This window comes from Dipteris shenzhenensis, chromosome 2 (assembly GCF_047967505.1).
Source record: "Dipteris shenzhenensis isolate YYH24624 ecotype China chromosome 2, Dip_SZ_1.0, whole genome shotgun sequence".
NCBI lineage: Eukaryota > Viridiplantae > Streptophyta > Polypodiopsida > Gleicheniales > Dipteridaceae > Dipteris > Dipteris shenzhenensis.
In genome coordinates, this window is record NC_141597.1 from 44,721,680 (window position 1) to 44,729,728 (window position 8,049).

At 37.8% G+C, this 8,049-nt stretch overlaps 1 long non-coding RNA gene across 1 annotated transcript; it reads left to right on the forward strand.

Annotated features, from left to right (window-relative positions):
* Positions 1-5,318: 5,318 nt before the first annotated feature.
* LOC147904820 (uncharacterized) lies at positions 5,319-6,539 on the forward strand. The gene is made up of 3 exons (XR_015543323.1): positions 5,319-5,372; positions 5,695-5,843; positions 5,962-6,539. It is a non-coding gene; the product is annotated as an uncharacterized LOC147904820 (long non-coding RNA).
* The last annotated feature ends 1,510 nt before the right edge of the window (positions 6,540-8,049 follow it).

Genomic DNA, 8,049 nt, shown 5'->3' on the forward strand with positions numbered 1-8,049 from the left:
TTCTTTGTTCCATTTGCTATAGAGACATTAACAATAATAAAGTACCATTACTATGCTCAAAAAATATGAAGATGTTTGCTAAATCATGTTACACAACAAAACTTAATGATGTTGAAGCATGCCTAGTCTCTATTAGGATACCATTTGCCCAAATTCGAGAGTTGACATATGAGGGCCAATTTGGCTTGCATGGCACTGTTGTAAATGTGTTTCCAGATGTTGACCGAGCACAGCGGGTCCTACCCCGGTTTTTAAGCGAAAGTGACATGGTCACAGTAGCAATCAAACAAAAAATTTCATTTAAACACAAATACATGAGTGGCATTGTTCGTCCTACATTCACAATTATTTCTCTATGTGAATTATTGAAAAGTACTTTGTACAAGCAATACAATGTCTCCATAAATACTCTTTGGGAAGAACATGTAAAATCTTTACAAGAAGAAAACTTGGAAAATCAAAACAAGGATAATTACTACAACGAGGAAAATGATGAAGATATTCAAACTGATATATTAGTTCATGGAATTCACACAAGTCAACAAGTTGTTGATTTTGAAAACCAAACCATTGCAATTGCTCCTTCCGAAGGATACTCTCCATTGAGTATATTCAAAGACAAACATTGTGAGGAACTTGCTTTCCCAAAATTAATCTATGGTACTCCTAGAACATATTTAATCCCTGAACGTACTTCATACCAACTCATTGCTTCTTGGGAATTAACAAACATAGACCATCGATTTGCTCTATGCATAGAAAATCTCTTCTTCAAAACAATGAAGATCCTAGTACGATAAGTACTTTCATCATCTTGGGTTCGAATGCGAAAGGCACAAACAAATGGAAGAACTCTACAAGTAAAAGCTGCACTTTTAGATACAAACATTGAAAAACTATTGCAATCTAACATAGGATATCATGACTTCTCCCACCTCCGTACATCCACTGATTACAAGTACTATCTCAAGAAGACCCTCTTTGCAATGCTACGCCAATTAGGAGCGCCTTCATTCTTCATAACATTGTCCTCCGCATAAAAGTTGTGGAAACCACTAGTAGAATCTCTACAAATGCTAAACAATCTTCCCAAACAAACCAACAATGTTAACTACAACATGCAATTGAGAAACTTAATTCGATCAGACCCTATGACTACATCCCAATATTACGTCCACAAATTCCAAGCTCTGAAGACACTTCTTTGAAAAGATGCCTCCATTCTGGAAAAGTGAATGACTTCTTCTTTGTCACAGAATTCCAAAGTAGAGGAAGCCAACATGATCATGAACTTCTTTGGATTGACAATGCACCAACTTTTGGTGTTTCCACAAATTCAGAGATTGAAGATTTTGTGGATAAATACATCTCTACAAACATTTCATTCTTCCCCTTCCAACAAAAAGATATCCAAACTCATAGGCATAGGAAAAAATGCTTCAAAAAAACAAAAAAATGTAGATTTGTATTTCCTTGTTTTCCCATGCAAAAAACTCAAGTAATTCTACCATTGCAAATGCAAGTAGTAGACAAACAAATGAAGAAAAACATGAAAAATATCAATTTATTGTTGTTGGAAGAAACTACATTGTCATTAAACTATAACAATTTCTTAAAGAAGCTTGGATTCTCTGAGCAAGAGTACATTTCAACCCTACAGGCATCTATATCACAACCAACACTATTCCTACAAAGAGAACCAAAAGACATATACACTAATAAATTCAACCCAACACTATTAACACTTTGGGGAGCAAACACTGATATACAATTCATACTAACCCACATGGAGCAGCTGCATATTGTACTTCTTATATTGTACTTCTTATATGACTAAAATCGATAAGGAAACCACAGAAGCTGTCAAAGCAGCACTCACACAGAGCATGGAATTAAATTCAGCACCAAATGATCGCATTCGACGTGTTGAAAATGCAATTCTTAATACACAGCACATTAGCTCATAGCAAGCTGTATATTTGTGTCTTTCTCTACCTCTTTCAACATCATCTAGACAATTCACGTATATAAACACAAATCCTGCTGACAAAAGAACACTTCTATTAAAACGACGAGAACAACTTCAACTACAACATCTAGAAGACACAAACATCTTTTTTGAAAACATCATTGACAAATATTTGAAATGTTCAAGCTCTCTGCATAGCATTTCCTTAGCTACTTTTGCAAGTGAATTGTATATACATTGACTCAAACATCTACAAAACAAAGAAAAAAACCTAGAATAATAAGATTTAACAATTATAGCAAACTCAACGATGCCAAAAACTACTATAGAGAACAATGTACTTTATATCTTCCATACCACAAAGTTGAACCATCCCTTAATGAAGAAACTCCTACATGGCACGACAAATATTGTGAAACAAACATGTAATTATGCAAAACAAAGAAAAATACAATAAAATTCTTCCACAATTTCCTACAAATTCAAATTGTTCTTCAACAACTTCATCCTTGACATCTGCCAAATTAAAACTACATGTCGTAAACAAATATGACATTGGCATTGAAATGCCTGCAAACAAAATGAAACATCAAGAACATAAAACCACTTTGTTGACTACTAAATTAACACCAAATAATGAATACTACGCAAACTTAAGAAAGCTTAACAACGAGCAATGTTTGTTTAAAAAAAAGATTAGATCCAGATATTCAAATGCACCTTTTCTTGATAGGAAACACTGGGACAGGAAAAACATACACACTCATGGCAATTGTGCAGTCATTGCTAAGATATTACTCACACAAAGATACAAATGATATCGACCTTCCAAAGGTGCTAATACTAGCATATACATGTAAAGCAACATTCAACATTGGCGGCACAACCATCCATGCTACTCTTCACTTACGACTCATGGCATCTCACTATACAAGCCTTTCTGCAGAACATTGCAAGAGCTCTCACAACAATATAGAGATGTTCAACTAGTTGTATTCGATGAAGTTTCATTGGTAGGGTATAGCACATTAGTGGCCACAGACATGCGTCTTCGTGAAATTAAGCACAACCACCTACAGCCATTTGGCGGAATAGATGTTATCTTATGTGGAGATTTATGCCAAGCAAGCCCGACAAAAGATTCATGGGTTTTTATGCAACAATCCAGAGACAACTCAATGCTAACTTCATATTGGAAAGATAAAGTTCTCCTTTACGAACTAAGCATACCAATGCGGCAAAACAATCCTATGTACATTCACATCCTAAGCAAAATTAGGATTGCACAACATACGTTCGAGGACATTACTTACATTAACAAAAACTTTTTTAGAAAACCATTAAAAAAAGAAAATATACCTCACTTGTTCTGCACAAATAGTGCAAAGGATAATCACAACAAAGAAGTATTTGAATTGTTACATAATGATCCACATATTCTTCATGCTATTGATAAGAAACACAAAACATGTGCCAAAAAATTCCAAATACCATAAGATCCAAAAAACATAGGAGCATTGCACGCAACACTCCTCTTAAAACCTGAAGTGCTTATAGAAATTTGCTCAGGAAATTTGGACATTTCAGACGGATTGGTCAATGGAGTAGATGGAATATTCAAAGACTCCAACATACAATCGAATAATAAAATATTATGGGTTTTGTTCACCAATATCAACATTGGTAAGAAAGCTAGATACAATTCCGCTTCACTTTACAACATGACAATATCCCATTAAATTGGACACCAATACATACAATCACACGTGAATTCCAAATAGGAAAGAACTACTTGAACACTGTGTCATGTACACAATTTCCAATACAGCCCGCCGCTACTTGAACAATCCATCGCTCCCAAGGATTGACAATGGAATTACTTGCATTTGATCCTTCATCAATCAAAGCACATGGCCTTGTATATACAACGCTTTCACGTTTATGAGACCCAAGCAACTTATACCTCCTGCATCCAATAGAAGAAAAGCATATCAAAGTAGATAAGAATGTTATCAATGAAATGCAACGACTGCGAAATGAACGGCAATGGGTCGCACAACAAAAACACTTCACAACGTATATAGAACAACAAAATACATTACAATCTCTAAACACAAGAGCCCTAAACTCACACTTCGAACACATATGACATGACAAAAGTCTATTAAGTGGCACAATATTTTGTTTTCAAGAATTGCATAACAAATTCAACGCACTATTGTTACCTAACTTCACATGCATACAAAAAACAAATGGAGTAGGCATTGCAACATGTTACAAAAATGAAATACAATTGCAAAAAGAATTATACATACATTCCAAAGGTTGTGAATGCTTGCTAACTACTTTCAAAATAAAAAACAAAGACAATTTAGCAATCATAAATGTATACAATTCTCCTTCATCATCCACTTCTACACTTTTATATTCACTGCAAAAAATCCTTTCAACCTTAGAACAAAACACACAAACAACAATTATAGGAGACTTCAACATTAACTATAACAATTCCAACAATAAAACTAAAGACCTACATATATTCATGACAAAAGAACATATGACACAATTAATTGAACAACCAACTATTGTTCACGGCTCAATTATAGACCACATATGGACGAACAGACTAGAAAAACATACTCTATCAGGAACTAACTTCATCTACTGGTTAGACCATTCACTTATTTACACTAACATAGATTTACCTTAAAGGCAGGCCTTATGAATGAAATTCAACTTGTTTACTTCTAAAAGCATCTCGGATTGTTAGCTGTGAATGGTAGGTTAGGAGATTTTGAAACCAAATGAAGGATTATATGACAGAATGGCTACTATGACAACAATTAGAAGACTCAAATTTTCAAGTCTGCATCCTATTTTACTAAACAAAACTCTCGGTTTAGGACGAGCCCAGTAGCCAACTCGATGGCTGTCGAACTAGTGCTTAAGCGAGAAGCCCTTCTAACATGATAGGGGGGAACGTAGCTCAGTGGGTTGAGTGATTGGTCTTGAATCCTTGCCACTGGGATGATGTCTCACCTTGTCAAGGGTAGCAGCTTTGGCATTTCCTAAAGAGGGGACGACCATGTCTCATTTTTAGCCTTTAGAGGTCGGAAGAGATTTCAGCGAAACTCATCTAAGACGTGGATCTCTACTCCAATAACTATTTTCAACCTCATTTGGTTTTGAGAGGCAGCCTCAGTCTAGTCTGAACACTTCCTATAGTGAAGGCATAGACCGAAATCCTTGGAGGCGAGGAATGCGTGACAATAAACCAGAGTTGGGTAAAAGTAAACCAAAGTCACTACGCACGTGCGAAGCATGTGTGACTATAAGTTCGAGTTAAATCAGAAATCGGGGAGGGCAAGCACTGTGTAGTCGACCTCGAGCCAGCGATATGCCGGTGAGTGCAGCTTGAATCGTCGATCTTTTGGTCATTTTTGAACATCGCTTGTTAGTTCTTTCTTCTGCAAGGTAGCAGTTGGGAGTTGCCGTTTTTTTTGCCATTCGATGTCTTGTAAGTTTTATGTCTCTTTTCGATCTTTCGGCATCCTCTGTATGCTAGCAGAAATCATATAGTTGCCTTAGCTACCTCTGTCTACTTTATTTGCAAGCGACCTATCAGGTTTGTGAACAGCCACATAGCAGTGTTTTCCTTTGTGAATTATATGTTTTGGGTTCCAATGACAGTGGTTAGCTAGCTCTCATTTTGGATCTGAATGTAGGTCCGACACCTCCTGGAAATCGAATCCCCAGAACCTACGCGCTATTTGATTGGAGCAATAATAATGATGGTGGGGGTGGTCTTACCCGTTGGATACATGATGTTTAGAAACAAGCGCGTGCCTAGCACAGCTATGTACGGGAAACAGACGTAGGTGGGCTGTTGCTTTTTCTAACGTTTCCTTTTCACAGTTATTTTTTAATAATGGAGTCAGCGAGACTTTATTCGCCGTGGGACTTACGGCCATGTCTCCTCTTTTCGTTTCTAGGAGCAAGTGAGTTGCAACAACTAGAATGCCGTTCAAAGGATGAAACGGATGTTCAAGAGCGTCGTGATGGATGAGCTTCCATGCTAGCCACGTTTTCCTCGATGTTGATTCGAAAGGTTGAGATTGCAGAGACCAGCAGACATTTGGAAATCACCTGGAGATGCACTTCAAGGAGGATAATGACTGCTCGATTCAGAACATGAAGTGTTATATGCCCATTTTTACCAGATCTAGCTTTGTGCTGCTGGTCAGGTTCTGGATTTGTAGGAGTTGGCACCGCTGTTTTTTCCACAGCAGAATGCTGTTGAAGCAGGGAACCTTAGACACTCATAGCCCACTAAAATATTTCATACTTTAGATACCTCTTTTTTTTTTCTTTTGTTTACAATTAATTCATGTGTGTCCCGTAGCAGGCCGCCCATCTGATGTTATCATTTATTTCTACCGGATCATGTGCAGATTGGGTTTACAAGGCTCTGCTTTGCAGGCATTTGGGGTTAGAATGATTATCTTGGTTTTTTGAAAAGAATCCTTTGTGTTTTGAGAAATGTAACCGTAGATGCATCTATTTTGTCCGCCCTTCTGTTCCCTGGAGGCAAGAGAACAGAAGGACTGACAAAATAATGTAAAAGAACAGTTCTGTGACTTTTAAAATGTGGTTATATTCTGCTCGGACCAAATAATGTAAGAGTGATTTTTAAATTGTGGTTGAATGGGAATCGCGGTAGTGGGACGCAGTTCCAAGGCTGGTACTTACCCAGTAGGCATGCTGTGCAATGTTTGAAGAAACATGACAGAACAGCTATGAAAACCTTTTAGACTAAGGTTTAAATGTATAGAGAATACTGTGAACTCCTTTGTCGTTGATCCTACATGATATTCAGGAGTTTAAGGCCTGGCATGCGCATCTAGAATCTACTTTGCAACCTCACTGGAGTTAGATTGTGGTTAATGACTTTGGAGGGTCCGCAATTCATTAGCTCTGCATGCTTGTTTGAGACTTGCTCTGACATTTTCCTGCCAAGTGATAGAAACCTAGCTTATTGGTCTGTCTATAAACGCACTTCCAGTTTTGGACCTCGAGTGAAATTTGTGGTTTCTTTCCTTGTCACTGGACGGAGGTTATACTTCTTATGTTTATATATTATGATGCTAAGTTTGGAAATAAACATAGGTGCTCCATTAACATACCTTGGTACTAGCTGACAGATACGTCTTTTGGCTGCTGCTTTGTCCCCCAACCAACTCCCAGGGGGTGAATTCTGGCAGAATGAATTTCAACCATTAAGAGCCTATTAATCCATGTCTCATTGAAATACTCTGGATCATGTCCGGTCTGGTCTGGTCTGGATCTGGGTCCAGTCTGTTCTGCATCCGTGTCCAGTCTGGTCCGCCAGTCCCGTCTGGTCTAGATCCAGGTCCAATATGGGTCCCCTATGTTCTAGATCCGGTTCCGGTCTGTTCTAGTGTACAAGGTTTGGACCTGCTAATGATTTGGCAGATTGCTAACCCAAGTAAAGAGGCATTTGTTCAAAGTTTTCAATGGGTTCATTTGAAAGGTTCTAGACGGAGGGGGTGTGTACTATAGGAGAAATTTTTTCTTTCTAAGACTTTTTGGGAGATTTTTGAGATGTCAGAAATTGTCTTGTAATGACATGAATTTGTTGAAGGGCTACATAAAAGAAGGGCACCTTAGAAGGGACTGACTAACCCTCTACCTCTAAGGAGAAGAGAGACATAAGTGGGAGAGTACATGAAAGAGCAAGATGAAGATTGTGCATCCATTGTGTGAAAGAAATAGGAGAGGGCGTTCAATAGTGCAAAGTTTAGAGAGGATAGGAGGTTGGGTGGGAGACTTTGGCTTCTGTGGAGAGTCATGGAATAAGAATCCTTTGGAGAGCTCCATGCACTAGTGTTTGAAAATTTGATAATACCCAAGTTCATGTAGCGTTCTCTCTTTCCCCCCCTTCAGATTGACAACAAGCATGCTACAAGTTAATTGCACCAAAATCCCACCTATAATGCTTCAAGAAGCCCCACCTTCTTATGGCTTTGGAGATTATTATGGGATGTTTCTTGTGTTTGGCA